The sequence below is a fragment of the Pan troglodytes genome, chromosome 17 (assembly GCF_028858775.2).
Source record: "Pan troglodytes isolate AG18354 chromosome 17, NHGRI_mPanTro3-v2.0_pri, whole genome shotgun sequence".
NCBI classification, from domain to species: domain Eukaryota; kingdom Metazoa; phylum Chordata; class Mammalia; order Primates; family Hominidae; genus Pan; species Pan troglodytes.
In genome coordinates, this window is record NC_072415.2 from 69,476,133 (window position 1) to 69,492,227 (window position 16,095).

A 16,095-nucleotide genomic window follows, 5' to 3' on the forward strand; every position below is an offset into this window, starting at 1 on the left:
GATGGCGTCTCACTCTGCCGCCCAGGCTGGAGTGCAGTGGCGAAATTTTGGCTCACTACAACCTCCACCTCCTGGGTTCAAGTGATTCTCCTGCCTCATTCTCCCGAGTAGCTGGGATTACAGGCATGGGCCACCATGCCCGGCTAGTTTTTGTATTTTTAGTAGAGACAGGGTTTCACCATGTTGGCCAGGCTGGTCTTGAACTCCTGACCTCAGGTGATCTGCCCACCTCGGCCTCCCAAAATGCTGAGATTACAGGCTTGAGCCACTGCACCTGGCCCAGGTGATTCTGATGGGCACACACACGTTTGATAACTGCAGGGCTAAGGGCTAACGTCTCTTTTTTTTTTTTTTTTTGGAGGAAGTTTTACTCTTGTCACCCAGGCTGGAGTGCAGTAGTGCGATCTCAGCTCACTGCAACCTCCACCTCCCGGGTTCAAGTGATTCTCCTGCCTCAGCCTCGAAAGTAGCTGGGATTACAGGCATTCACCACCATGCCCAGTTAATTTTGGATTTTTAGTAGAAATCGGGTTTCACCATGTTGGCCAGGCTGGTCTCAAACTCCTGACCTCAGGTGATCCGCCCGCCTCGGCCTCCCAAAGTGCTGGGATTACAGGCGTGAGCCACCGCACCTGGCCTTTTTTTTAACCTTTCTTCTCTTACCAGGCGTGTGTGCAGTTCCTTCCAGAGGCCCCTGGCGGTGCTGACAAGCATCAGTCTCTTCTTACAAATGCTGGCAACAGGAAAAGCATATTTCCAAAGGGCAAGCATTCAAATATGTAAGTGTGAGCATTTCACTGCCTCCTCTTCCAAGATTAGAGTTTTTGGACAAGAAAAAAAGCAAGTCTGAGAGCAAACAGCCACTCCAAGCTACTCAATGCCATAACCAAAAAAAGCAATATATCTCTAGTCTTCACCTTTTCAGAATTTATCTCACCAACCCTGGGGTCTCTTAAGTCACAAAGGACGAGAGGATGAATGACTATCTTATTTCTGTTGAAACAGGTTATAGAATGTTTGTAGTCCATCCCAGAAATGAGGCTGAGTTTTGGAGTGAGGACTTTGTTAACCTTCACTTGCAGAGCATTTGTTTGTTGAGAATTTTAACAGTTGGATTAGGTTTGACTGAATATTACAGAAAACTCAAAATACTAGTAATTCCAGTGGTTAAAAAAGACTCAAGTTCCTTTTTCTCTTACATACAAGGCCAGAGGCAGGCAGTTGTTGATGAAAAGAGTCAAACTCTGTAAAAGATTTGAAGATATTTATTCTGAGCCAGTATGAGTGACCATGGCCTGTGACACAACCCTCAGGAGATGCTGAGAACATGTGCCCAAGGTGGTCGGGGTGCAGCTTGGTTTTATACGTTTTAGGGAGGCATGAGACATCAATCAAATACATTTAAGAAATACATTGGTTTTGTTCAGAAAGGCGGGACAACTCAAAGTGGGGGCTTCCAGGCTACAAGTAAATTTAAACATTTTCTGGCAGACAATTGGTGGAGTTTATCTAAAGACCTGGTACTGATAGAAAGGAATGTTCAGGTTGAGATAAAGGATTGTGGAGACCAGGTTTTATTGTGCAGAGGAAGCTCTCAGATAGCAGACTTCAGAGAGAACAGATTGTAAATTGTATCTTATCGGGCTTAAAAAGGTGCCTGGCTCTTAGTTGATTATCTCCTAGATCTGGGAAGGAAGGAAGAAAAACAAAGGGGAGAGGGGATTCTCCATAGAATGTGGATTTTTTCCACAAGAGGCTTTGCAGGACAATTTCAAGGTATGGTAAGGAAATATATTTTGGGGTAAAACATTTTGATTTTCTTCCTTGTTATGCCAGCATCAGATTGGAAAGTAAGTCACTATATACAGGGCTAAATAAAACCCATATGATGAAGATTTATGGTTTGTAGGGCATGACTCCCCACACCGTTTAGAAAGGGGTCAATGATTGAGGTACTGGCTCCATGATTGTCAGGGACACCCTGGCTCCATATTCTTTCCACCCTGCCATCTTGAATAAACCACTTCCTAGTGTTAAACGGCTGCTTAAGTTCTCAGCATCATATCCAAATTCCAGCCAGCAGAAAGGAGGAAAGGCTTCCTATAAGGGAATGTTCTAGAAGTTACACATAATTTTTGCTTACATCCAGTGACTGATACCTAGTCACATGACCATCTTTAGTTGCAAGGGAGGCTGGGAAATGTAGTCTTTATTTTGGATGGCCATGAACCCAGCTGAAAACCAGGAATAAACACACTAAGGGAGAGAGTTAGGGGCAATTAGAAGTCTCTGCCTCAGAGGTCCAATTTTAAGGGCCATAGACCACACCTACACCACTTCTGGCTTTCCAGGTCTATCTCAGAAATTGTAGCCTGAAGTTTTTTGTTTTGTTTTTTGGCCAGTTCTGCTGATAGACTTACCTTCTTTTTCCCTCACTTCTAATTAGATTCAACAACTACAATAAATCAGATGGCTCTCTGGGGTGCCAAGGAAGTTTTAAATTGCTTATTATTATTTTTTGAGATGGAGTCTCACTGTGTCGCCCAGGCTGGAGTGCAGTGGTGCAATCTTGGCTCACTGCAACCTCCGCTTCCCGGGTTCAAGTGATTCTTTTGCCTCACCCTCCTGAGTAGCTGAGACTACAGGTGTGTACCACCACATCTGGCTAATTTTTGTGTGTATATATATATATATATATATATATTTTTTTTTTTTTTTTTTTTTTTTTTTAAGCAGAGACAGGGTTTCGCCGTGTTGGCCAGGCTGGTCTCAAACTCCTGACCTTAGGTTATCCATCCTCCTCGGCCTCCCAAAGGGCTAGGATTACAGGTGTGAGCCACTGCACCCAGCTGCTTATTAATTCTTTACATTCTTCCATGCAACTCACTTTGGAGACTTCTGAGGTTGCGAGTGCCACATTCTGAAACTACTTGTGATTCTCTGAAAGACAGCACCTTGACTTGGAGCTCTCAGACAGAACATGAAGCAAAGCACTCTTTGTGGTGGAAAAGATGGCTTGCTGTGATAAAAGGTAGCTCTTTGGGGTCTTTAATAGTATTTAAAAGTATAAAAAGTTGTAGATTGAGATCAAAAAGTTTGAGAACTGCTGAGATACATACTCACTAATGAATCAATCACTGTAGCCAAGACTTCTCTAACAACTGAAATTCACATTCATTCATTTACATAATAACTATTCACCTACTGTGTTCTAGGCACTGCTGGGCATCAAAGATACCATGTAGATAGGCCTGAGTCATACACATGTCCAAATCTTGGAAGTGGGATATCCTAACCCTATCAAATGGGTTCCCCAAAGAAAAGATAATTATTATTTTTTTACCAGAAAGAATTGTTGGGTAATCAACAATAACAGAGATACCCTTATCCCACAGTAGATACTATGTTTGTTGATGAAACTCAAATTCTCTAATTCATTTTAGTGGAATTTACTGAGTTGGCCAATGAGGTGGGGGAAGTAGTCCCATTTCACCCATGTCCCTTTTATTGAAGGCTAGAAAGAATGGGGAGAAGCTGATATTAATGGGGCCTGGTAGTATAGAAGGGGTCCTGAAGAGAATTCCACATTAAAATTTTTAGCTTGTTGGAGCTTGAAACATTCTTTTCATTAGGGCCCAAACTTAATCCTAGTGCTTTTTGCCTGTGGCCATGGGGAGAGTCAGGAAACAACTTTGCCAAATCCCCAGATAAATATTAATAGAAGATTAACCCACTAACGATTTCCAGAGGAAAGACCTTGCCCAGAAATGGCCGTGAAGGTTGCAGAATTCAGCTTCCTCCACCAATACTGGGCCCATGAGTAAGAAAGGAAAATGAAGAGTGAAAAACAGAGACAGAGCATTGATTTCATTTCATCCAAAGTGTCTGGCTCCGGTTTCTCCAGCACAGAGCCCATTCTATAAAATGGCAATTGTTGTAGAAAGGGAGATGGCTCAGAACTTCCCCTCAAGGGAATGTTGTTTGCAACCCAAGTGGATACTGGACTGTGACCTCTACCTCAGAATAGATAGCACTTTCATTCAATAACAAGCAAGTGATTTTTTTCTTACTAAATTCATGCAATTTTGGTTTTTTGCTATTTCTTCTTTTTTGTTTACTTATTGATGTTTTTTGTTTTTAACTCATGCAATTTTGAAAGACTTATTAAAGATATTTTTATTCCTACATCCATACAGAAGTGGGGGAAATATTATCATTGTCTTAGTCTGTTGGGGCTGCTACAACAAAATACTATAAACTGGGTAGCTTTTACAATTATCAACACACATGCAATATTGTTTTATCTATACTACCGCCCCATCCCTTACCCCGTGAGATTATTTTAGAGAGATCATGTAAAAGACATCTTTTAAATACTTATTCTTAAAAGATTTTCAAAATCATAAAATACATATAGAGTGTTTTAATGCTGTTAGTAACAGATCTCCACAAGCTTACAAATCAGAATTAGAAAAAACTGGCTAAAACAACCATTTTCCATTTTTCCCTCCCACACCTCTCTCCACCTGCCCCTGAATGAGTCATCTCAATCAAGAATAATTATGGAGATAATTTGGACATCCCCTATGCCAACAGCGTAATTTGATTATTGGCCCAAGGTCAAAGAATTGTGACTCTGCAAACAAATCCACACGTGCATGTGTTTCTCCCTCCCATTTTGAAACCAAATGACCCCAACATTTGGTTTGCTATGAACATCTTTCACTTTTCACTCTCCCATGGCATTTGAAGGAAATCTTTTGCCTGTGTCTGGATTTCCTCACATGCATTCCCTGAGGAATTTCATTAGTTGTGAAATACCAGAATGTTTACAGCATAGACATTTTTCTTCTGAGAATGGAGTTCAGAGTTCTGACGGATGGTGGTAACGACAATAGGATGCTATATCTCAAAAGGATAAAAGAACGTGTCTAAAATTTCAGATCCACACCTTTGTGGGCACTTGCATTGAACCCATGCAAACTTAAAAGATAAGAAAAGATACACTTCCATGTAAAAATAAAAATAATTGAAGTAAAACCCCAAGTCACTATAATGTAGACTTGAAAGTCCTAGTTTAAAAAAATGCATCTCATCCCTAACTGATTTACTGAACAGTGTAAATGAGTTGGGCATCAAAACCGGATTTAACTTTTGATGAATTCACCCTCTCTTTTTTGGCTGTGGCTCCCTTCATGAAATCCTGCCCAAATTTTAACTTTCTAGGCACCATTGAGATTTAAGACCAAGCCCCGTTCATTATTAGAACCTGAGCCTTGAACTTGATTTAAAGCTTGGCTCTTCCCTGCTCCCAACCCCAGGGGGGCTGGGGCTGTGGGCCTGGCTGTTTGGAAGGAAGCAAAGGTCTGGTTCTGACACTCCTCTACCTCCTGCTTAACTGCCTCTGCTAATTCAAGCTTTTAGAGGGATGGCAAGAGGCTGGAAGAAAAGGGCCAGCTTTGGTGGCTGTGCACACATCAGAGTAAGGAACGGTCCCTGGCATTGGGTCCCTGCCTCTCCTTTCCCCTCTGTGTTCCTTCATTTTCACACATCAGGGAGTAGATGGTTGCCTCGACTTCTTCCCAGGGGCAATCATCCACAATCCCTTGAAGCCCTGTGAAAGAGGCTACTCCCACCAGGCCTCTGACTTCATCGGAACAAGTGTTATCTCTATGAATAAGTATGTCCGTCTTTTCAAGGCACACATGCCAAGCACCCCTTTCTCCTTCCCCATGGTCATGCGGAGGTCTAGTGAAGAGGAGACTCTTGGATCATCCTCCCAAGAATGCTTGTGGCAGGTCTTGCTTCAGGGGCAAACAACATAGACCTGGCACACATCCAGCCAGAGAACATGCTGCCCTCTTACATTATTAAGGCACCCCAAGTTGTTATGAGTAAACTTTTGGAGCCCCCTCTCACTTGGCTTTAGGGATGGGTACCTCTCCCCTAGCCACACTCTAAGTAGGGACAGACTTGTCATCAAGAATACTGTATTTTCTGTAAGGCTGTCTACATCTCCCTCAACCTGGTCCTCTTCTCCCACAGCTGGGGTCAGGTGGGAGAGGCACAGTTCTGAACAGGAGCTGCTCACTAAGCTCCCTGGGGAGGTGGCAGCTCTCAAACTATTTGATGATGCTCACTTAAGAACATGGGGATGCTGGCTGGGCACAGTGGCTGACGCCTGTAATCCCAGCACTTTGGGAGGCCGAAGTGGGTGGATCATGAGGTCAGGAGATTGATACCATCCTGAACAAAATGGTGAAACCCAGTCTCTACTAAAATACAAAAACTTAGCTGGGTGTGGTGGCGCACACCTGTATTCCCAGCTACTCAGGAGGCTAAGGCAGGGGAATCGCTTGAACCGGGAGACGGAGGTTTCAGTGAGCCAAGATTGTGCCACTGCACTCCAGCCTACTGACAGAGCAAGACTCCGTCTCAAAAAAAAAAAAAAAAAAAAAAGAACATGGGGATGCCTAGTGCATTTTGCCCTCAGCTTTGAGTCTAAAACACAATTTTGGTTCAATAGGAAAATTCCACTTCCTGGGCAGGACTTGCAGGTTGTGAAACCCACATATCTACGCTCATAGATACTGAGCGTAGAGGAGGGAATAGGAGACCTATTAGAGGCTGTCTGTTATTGGCCAGTATGCAAAGTCACTTGCTTTTCCTTAAGAAGGGTAAAAGCCAGAATAGGGGGTATCAAGGATGAAGAATCCAGTTGCAAATTGTAAAATAAAGATTGCTCAGCAAACTTCTGTAAGGAAAAAGAAATAAAAAGGAGATGGGGCTTCAGTATGTACAGTACAGATCTGTGACTTCATTCACTAGATTATAATCTATGTATAAATAAATGTACAATCCCATTAAGACAGGGACAAGTGCTGACCATAGTATATGAGAGCATTCAATACATATCTGTTAAATAATTAAGTGAATGGAAGTAACTGAGGGCCACTGGTGGCTGTATCTTTAGCAACCGCTTGCTTTCTGTTAACATTTTCTGAGCACTTAATATGCACCAAGTACTGCTGTAGGTCTCCAGCAACTATGAAGATAGTTAACTCTTGTCCTTAAGTAGTTTGTGACTAAGGGTAGGAGACAGATTGGCACAACTGCCTACAAATAAAACCTCCAGATTCCATTTGGGAGAAAGCAAGGACCCTGTCTTTGAAGTCAGAAAGGAGTGGGAAATGGGGAAGCCCCTGGTACAGCTCCTACCTGGACACAGCCCTGATCCAAACTGTTCCAAATGAGGTGGAATTCATGTCTTCATGTTCCCTAGTATGACGCGAGGGTCACCCAGCTAGTAATGGAAGTGACTCAAAAACCATGAAATTCACAATGGTGGTGGTGGAGAGACCATTCATTGTATTACAGGAGAAGGTGCTTTTGAGAGAACAAAGCTCCTGGGTTGTTTCAGCTTATTTTACAATTCCACCCTCTTCCCTGGAATCTAGCTATGCCCAAGTTTAGCTCTGAGATTAATTCTATCTTCCTCCTCATTATATTTCACATATTCCCTCAAAATTGCTTTGTTTGGGCCTTAATATGGAGTCAAGTGACTAACTTCTCCATGTACCTGCTGGTTAATGGATGAACCTGCTCTTGTAACTGAAAGCTGTAACCTGAGTGAATGGTACCTAAGCAGTGGAATGAGTGGTGAGAATTTCAGACTTGAGGCAGACACTGGAAGGATTGTCAATTGCAACAAGTTTCCTCAGGCCCCTTCCATGCACCCAGGATCCCTCACACCATCCTTTTATCCCCGAGGGACCCCAGAGCAAATTTCTCCTGAGAATAGTACTCAGATTTCTTGGCCTCAGTGGGGACTTCTGGAATCAAGTAAAAGGCATGAAAGAAACTGAAGTGCCTGAGGGAGGGATGCCTGTGTACCTCTTTGCAAGGTAAGTGTGTGTGTGGGGGGTGAGGGTAGTATAGCAGCAGCTCCCAGTACCATCTGACCACAGATAAGCTACCAAGGTGAAACTGTGAGTCCAGTAATCACGGGATTAGCAGAGGAAGGCTTAGATGCAATGAAGTTGCTGATTACTCCACAAAGACTTAGCAAGAAAAGTTCTCTACACAGATCACAGATTTTATCCTTGGTAGAAAGGTGCCTATGTAGCTGGAAAAGCCAATAAATACCTGGGGGCTAACTTCATTTATTTGGAACACACATAATCTCAGCAACCCAAAGACCTTCATCCCACTTCATGTGAATATTGACATGCAAAGTCTGTGTCAATCTGGTTGGTAGTATTGGATCTCAGTGGTCAATAGCCACATAGAATAAGCCCTGAAGGAAAAATGTATTTGGCTGGTATTCTTGGAAGGCTCTTTTGAAGGGACCACTTTTTGAAATGTTTTCCAGCTGTTATTTCCTTTCTGAATAATCTGAGCCTAATTCGATTTGTGCACCTTTTTCTTTTCCAGAAGGCAAATTACCTGCCTATGAGTAGTTGTGTATATGATCTGCTGGTTTTGGCTGAGAGTTTTACAGAACTGTAAATAAATGACCCTGTCGGTACATGGGAGAAGTGTTCCTTTCACATTACATGGTCCTGCAATTACATGGTATGATGGCAGTCAGTAAGATTCTGTGTATCATCTCCAGAGCCCTGGGGTAAAAAGGTCTATAGCCATGTCCAAGATGGGTTGGGGCAGATCCAGCAGATTACGTTACTGTGAGGGGGTGGTGGGGAACACAGCCAAGAACGTCCATGGGTTACATTTTTTTTAAACTCAACAAAACTTGACTTTGGAAACTGTTCTGTCCACATACATCACAAAAACTATTTGTAAAGCAAAAAATGACTATAGATACAACTCTCCCTCTGATTTAATCATTTTTCCCTCCCAGCTCTCATCCCCAGTGTGGTTGTGATGCTACAGACAGAAGAGGATAAGAAGCCACAGAAAACAGGCTGGAGGAGAAGTGCGGATTCAGCACATAAGTTGTCACCTCGCCAGAATCGATGAGAATCAGGAGTCCCTGAATCGCCTGGGGATGCTGGTGAAAGCGACACCATGCGGGAACAGGTGAATGAAGCTTACCCGGGTCAACGTGCTGCATGGACGTCATTTCTGCCCTCCCACCTGGGGAACCAGCCTCCAAAATATTAGCAACTTGTGGCAAGGCCAGGGCCCATGCTGGGGAGGGAGTCACCTTCCCAGTCTCCCTACCCAGAATCTCCCTCCAGACATCTTCTTCCCCTTTAGCAGCTATCAACTTGTTGCCTGCTAACATGTTAATGGAGAGATAAGGTTTAAGATGTGCCATTTCCCAGGGAAACTATGTTTTAAATAATCAAAGACATAGGGATTAAATAATTGAGACATTATAGCCATATGTGAATTCCTGATGCTTGTCAGAGTTCTAAATTAATCTAATTTTCTCCTGCTCCCATCTAAAGTCCAGAACACATGCTCCTGTGTGAGGGAAGACTTTGCTACTCACGGTGTGGTTCCCAAACAGCAGCACTGAAGGCAAACCTCAGACCCCTGAATCAGAATCTTCACTGTCATAAAATCCTCAGATGGTTCCCATGCACAAAGAAGTTTGAGAACATCAGTCTAAGCAAGTGGTTTTCAAACTGTGGGCTGCTACCCGAGAAGTCAATTTAGTGGTTGTGACCAGGACTTTTTTTTTTTTTTTTTTTTTTAAGACGGAGTCTCACTCTGTTGCCCAGGATGGAGTGTAGTGACACAGATCAGAGCTCACTGCAGCCTTGAACTCCTGGGCTCAAGTGATCCTTCTGCCTCAGCCTCCTGAGTGGCTAAGACCATAGATGTGCACCCAGGTATTTTTTTTTTCTTTTAGTTTTGTAGGGCTACGCAGGGTCTCACTTTGTTGCCCAAGCTGGTCTTGAACTGCTGGCTTCAAGCAATCCTCCTGCCTCAGTCTCTTAAAGTGCTGGGATTTTAGGTATGAGCCACTGTGCCCAGCCAGGATTTTTTTTAAAAAGCAAATTGCACAGAGAAAATGAGAGTGCACCCAATGTAGTAAAGGTAAATATTGTAAAACTTATGTCTCAATTGCATATGGATACATTTGAATGTTGTATCACCGCGTAAAATATGTTTTCCCAGTGGGTCATTGTCAAAAACATTTGAAGCCTGCTGATCTTATGACATGGCTGGTTATTTACATATCAAGGCAGTCTATGTTTTATTCTTTAACAAAGTTCACCCATCAGATTAATATTTGCAGCTCATTAATTTAATCTCTATGCAAAGACACTTGAATTAAAACATGCCTTCTAATGTTCCCTTACTTTTAGCATGAAGCTTTATAAGAAATATATGTTGATCTGTGACTAATAAAGATTTACCATATTCTTTCTAGAAAAGAACCTTTCCTGAACAATAGCATGTTTTTTATTAGCTAATGTTATTTAACCTATTTTTTTTTTTAGTTTTGACTCTGATATGGTTAAGCTTTGTGTCCTCATCCAAATCTCATATTGAATTGTAATCCCCATAATCCCCACGTGTCAAGGGAGAGACCAGGTGGAGGTAACTGAATCATGGGGGGAGGTTTCCCTCATGCTGTTATTGTGATAGTGAGTTCTCATGAGATCTGATGGTTTTATAAAGGAGTCTTCTCACTTTGCTCAGCATTTCTCCTTCCTGCCACCTTGTGAAGAAGATGCCTTGCTTCCCTTTCGCCTTCCGCCATGATTGTGAGTTTCCTAAGGCCTCCCCAACCATGCTGAACTGTGAGTCAATTAAGCCCCTTTCCTTTATAAATTACCCAGTCTCAGGCAGTTCTTTATAGCAGTATGAAAACAGACTAATACAGACTCCCAGTTATTTTGGGGCCATATCGAATACTAAGTACAGTTGACCCTTGAACAGCATGGGTTGGAACTGGGTGCATCCACTTATACGTGGACTTCCTTCTGCCTCTGCCGCCGGAGACAGAGAGACCAACCCCTCCTCTTCTTCCTCAGCCTCAACCTACTCAACCTGAAGACGAGGATGAAGATCTTTACGATGATCCACTTCCACTTAATAGTAAATATATTTTATGATTTTAATAACATTTTCTCTAGCTTATTTTTGAAGAACATAGCATATAATACCTATAAAATACTTGTGTCAATCAACTTTATTATTGGTAAGGCTTCTGATCAATAGTAAGGTGTTAGTAGTTATGTTTTTGGGGAGTCAAAAGTTATCTGCAGATTTTTGACTGCATGGGGTGTTAGGAATCAACTATAACAGTGATTATATTAGTAACATTCTTCTTTTATTATTTTCCATTAACATCTTAATAGTTTTACTATATACTTGTTAGCCACCTCATAGCAGGAGGTCAGAAAGGTTGTCAACCCAGCATAGATTAGAAAATTGGATGGTGGGAAACAAAAGGCCCTGTGTCTGGACAATTTTCTTGTGACTTTCTGCACCATGGAGGCCCATTCTGTGAAGTCACGTGTGATTCCAAAGTGGGAGAGAATGTGGGGCTGAGTGTCTGTGCTATGTTTATCTGTTGGGATTAAACCAGCACAGTGCATTAATGTTCTGAAATACACCTGTGTGTTATGAATGTTTACCTCTTAGGATATGTATACATTGAGGATACCAAAAGTACCTACCTTACAGGATTTTGAGAAGACTAAACGCATTAACTGAATTAAATTCACTATATAAATATTCATTCAGCTCCTATTGTGTCCTGGATATTGTGGCAGACACTGGGAATATGGTAGAAAAATAGTTCCTGCTCCTGAGGATTTTCTAGCCTAGCAAGGGAGCAGATAAGCAAGTACAGTATCTGCCGGGTGCAGTGGCTCACGTCTGTAATCCCAACACTTTGGGAGACTGAAGTGGGCAGATTGCTTGAGTCCAGGAGTTTGAGACCAGACTGCGCAACACAGGGAAACCCTGTTTCTACAAAAAATACAAAAAGTGTCTCGTGCCTGTGGTCCCAGCTACTCAGGAGTCTGAGGTGGGAAGATTGTTTGGGCCTGGGAGGCAGAGGTTGCAGTAAGCCGAGATTGTGCCACTGCACTCCAGCCTGGGTGACAGAGCAAGACCTTGTCTCAAAAAAAACCCCCAAAACAGAAACAAAAAAACAATTACAGTATCAATTCTCATAGTGCAGACAGTCAACGAACAAGTACAGTCATGCATCAATTAACAACAGGGATACATTCTGAGAAATGTCTCATTAGGTGTTTCATTGCTGTGTGAACATCATGGGATGTACCATTTACACAAACCTAGATGGCATAGCCTGCTACACACCTAGGCTGTATGGTATAACCTATTGCTCATAGGCTATGAACCTGTACAGCATGTTATTGTATTGAATACTGCAGACAATTATAACACAATGATGAGTATTTCAGTATCTAAACAGAAAAGGTACAGTACAAATACTGAATAAAGATAAAAAATGGTACACCTGTATATGGCACTTACTATGAATGGAGCCTGCAGGACTGGAAGTTGCCGTGGGTGGATGAGTGAGCGGTGAGTGAATGTGAAGGCCTGGGACATTGCTACACTACTGTAGACTTTGTAAACACTGTACACTTAGGTTACACCAAATTTATTTAAAAATAAATTATGTTATGTAATGGCTATCACATCACTAGGCGAACAAAGTTTTCAGCTCCCGTATAATCTTATGGGTCTACCGTTGTACATGCAATCTGCCATTGATTCCAATGTCAAGATTTGGCACCTGACCGTACACTGCTTCAGTAGTTTCCGAGTGCATTTCCCTACTTCCATTCTTATCCCTTCAGCACCTCTCTATGGGTCCACTAGGAAATGCAAAGTCCTCTTGCAGGGCCTTAAGGCCTTGCCTCGCCCCTGCCTGCCTCTGCAAGGCATCTCCTACCCCACTTTCCCTCACTTATTCCGTTCCAGCAACATGGGTGGCCCCATTGCTACTCTTTGAGCACACCAAGCAGATCTGCCTCGGGGTCTGGCTGTAACCTCTGTGTGGATCACTTTCATCTACAGGGCTCACTTCTCCCTTTGTTCAGGCCTCTGCTCATACACCACCTTTCCAGAAGGCCCCATCTAAAGTACATGCTCCCACCCTCTGTTATTTTTCACTCCTCTACCCTACGTACTTTTCCCCACAGCACTTCTTAGCACTGACATATAGTGTGGTGGTTAATTTTACTGTCAATTTGGCTGGGCCAAAGCACCCAGATATTTGGTCAAATATTCTAGATGTTTCTATGAATGTACTTTTTAGATGAGAGTAACATTTATATTAGTAGACTGAGTAAAGCACATTACCTCCATAATGTGGGTGGGGCTCATGCAATCAGCTAAGGGCCTTAATGGAAAAAGACTGACCTTCCAAGCAAGGAGGAATTCTTCTAGCAGGAAGCCTGTGGACTCCAACTGCAATGCCAACTCTTCTGTCTCCAGCCTGCCAGCCTGGCAGATTTTACACTTCCAGATCTACGGTTGCATGAGCCAATTTCTGAAAATAAATCCCTGTCTCTTGGTGCTGTTTCTCAAGAACCATGACTGATACATGTACTTCTGTTTGTCTTCCTGGACCAGAAGCTATACTCCACCAGTGCAGGAACTTTGTACCATTCAATACTCTATCCTCACTGTCAATATGTTTTTGTTGAATGAAGTGAATAAGAATTTCAAGTTGGAAAAAAAAATGCTATTAAAGGAAATAAGCAGGATAAAAGTCAATAGGGAGAAAATTTCCTTCTTGTACTGGGTTGAAGTGTCCCCTCAAAATTCATATCTACAGGAGCCTCAGAATGTGACCTTATTTGGAAATAATCTTTGCAGATATAATTAAACTGAGATGAGGTCATATTCCATTAAGACAACAAGTAGTACCTTTTCAAAATTATTTTTTCTTTTTGAGAAGGAGTCTCGCTCTGTTGCCCAGGCTGGAGTGTAAGTGGCGCAATCTCAGTTCACTGCAACCTCTGCCTCCTGGGTTCAAGCGATTCTTGTGTCTCAGTCTCCCGAGTAGCTGGGATTACAGGCATGCACCATCATGCCTGGCTAACTTTTGTATTTTTAATAGAGATGGGGTTTCACCATGTTGGCCAGGTTGGTCTCGAACTCCTGACCTCAAGTGATCTGCCCACCTCAGCCTTCCAAACTGGTGGGATTACAGGCGTGAGCCACAATGCCTGGCCACTAGTAGCGTCTTGATAAGCAGAGAAAATAGGTACACAGAAGACTTAGAGAGAATGCTGGAGACCACCAAGTGAAGCTGCAGAGGCAGGCGGGTAGAACACCATATGATATTGGAGGCGAGGAATGCCAAGACTGTGGGCAAACACCAGAAATGACACAGGGATCAGATGGTTGCTCCCAAGAGCCTCCAGAAGACACTGGCCCTACTGACACATTGATTTCAGATTTCCAGCCTCCAGAACTGTCAGACAATAAATTTCTGTTGTTTCAAGCCACCCAGTTTGCGGTACTGTTTTGGCAGCCAAAGAAACTTATCCACCCCTCCACCAGTTCCCCAGATCTTATGATCAAACTGCCATCACCCACACATCTTGGCAGAGTTGCCTTTTCCTTGTGGACCACCCAGTGGCTGAGCGCCACTTCCCATTTGGCCGTCCTGTAACCCTGCATCTAGACATGAGCAAGGCTGTGGAAATTTGCACGTGGAGCCGAGCTGGGGTGTTCAAGGTTTTGGGCTTCAAAAGCATAGCGAGCTTTGTCAAAACTGCAGTGTCCTGGTTGAGAAGAAACAAGCCTCAAATTTTGCTGAGAATCAAGACTGGAACACGTGACGTTATCCATCAGCTGCACAGTGAGATGTCAAGAGGCCATGAGGACTGTAAGTGCTCAACCAGGTTTTGGTTCATTAAATTAAGGGCTGGAAAAATTATACATGAAGTTGTCTCCCAGATTTCCATAATCTGCTATGTCACCTAGAGCCTTTGTAAAGCTGCTGTCTGGGAAAGGCTGGAAGGGGCCATGAGGTCCTGTGCAGCTGGCGTGAATGCTGTTGGCTGCTTTGAGCGTGTGGCTCTGGGAAGGAGTGCATCACGGAGCCAAGGGTGGGCTCCCCTGGCATGAACCCTTATTGGCTCTTGTAGCGCCCAATACTTCGTAGCTTATTGCGGTTTGTAATCGCATATTTATGTGATTATTTTGTCTGGAAGGATCCTTATCTGTTTTGCCAAAAATCCCCAGCAGGACAGGGATTAAGATGTTTTTGCTCCCAAATGTGTCTGCAGTGCATAGCACAGTGCCCAGATTGCAATAGGCACTTAAATATTTACTAACTGAAGTGAGATGTATAAATACAGGTGAACTTCAGGACACTAAACACACCCTGCTAAGGGTGGCTAAAATCCCTTAGAAATAAGCTCCCATTTTATCCTATGACTCCACTTCCCATATGGCCCAATTGGCAAAAATTTCCCTCCTCTTATCTTTACATAGAAGACTTTAGCTACCAGTTCATGAGAGTTCCTCCCTCCAACTTTATTTTCAAGGTAATCAACTTTCCCCCCACCCTAAAAGGAAATCTTTTCTTTCTAAAAAGTCTGCTTTATTCAAAAAGAGGCAGGCTGGTTCCTGGGGTTTCTGCCCTTCTAGGGGAAAGTGCCACATTTAATAAAACTTATTTTTTTTTTTTAGGGATGGGGTCTTGCTATGTTGCCCAGACTGGCCTTGAACTCCCGGGCTCGAGTGATCCTCTCGCTCCAGTGTCTGGGACTACAGGCGTGAGCCACTGCATCCCCCAGAGGAAATCTTACATGGAATTCTAATCCCAAACAGAAAACTAGTTGGACATGGAGTCACTGTGAGTGCAGCGCTGGGGGCAGGGAGCACTCAGTCTTCACAGGCCTCTCGTTTGTGAGCTCCTAAGGCAGCTCCAATGAGCGTCTAGAGGGTTCTCGGTTTGAAAATCTCACCCTGGGAATCTCAGCTAGGGAAATGGATCTCTGAGACCCACATGCAGTGGTACCTGCGCCTTCAGACCTTGATTCAGATTCAAATGCTCTGACCACACCCAGACCTCAGGAGGTGGCTGACCCAGATTCTAGATTCCAGCTCTCAAGAGAAATGTACCTCTCCATCTCCTTGTTCACTGGGTAAAAAGATGACTTGCTTCACAAAACC

At 43.2% G+C, this 16,095-nt stretch overlaps 1 protein-coding gene across 2 annotated transcripts in view; it reads right to left on the reverse strand.

Annotated features, from left to right (window-relative positions):
- CCBE1 (collagen and calcium binding EGF domains 1) overlaps positions 1–16,095 on the reverse strand; it is a 297,400-nt gene that overhangs the window by 12,934 nt on the left and 268,371 nt on the right. The window lies entirely within an intron of this gene.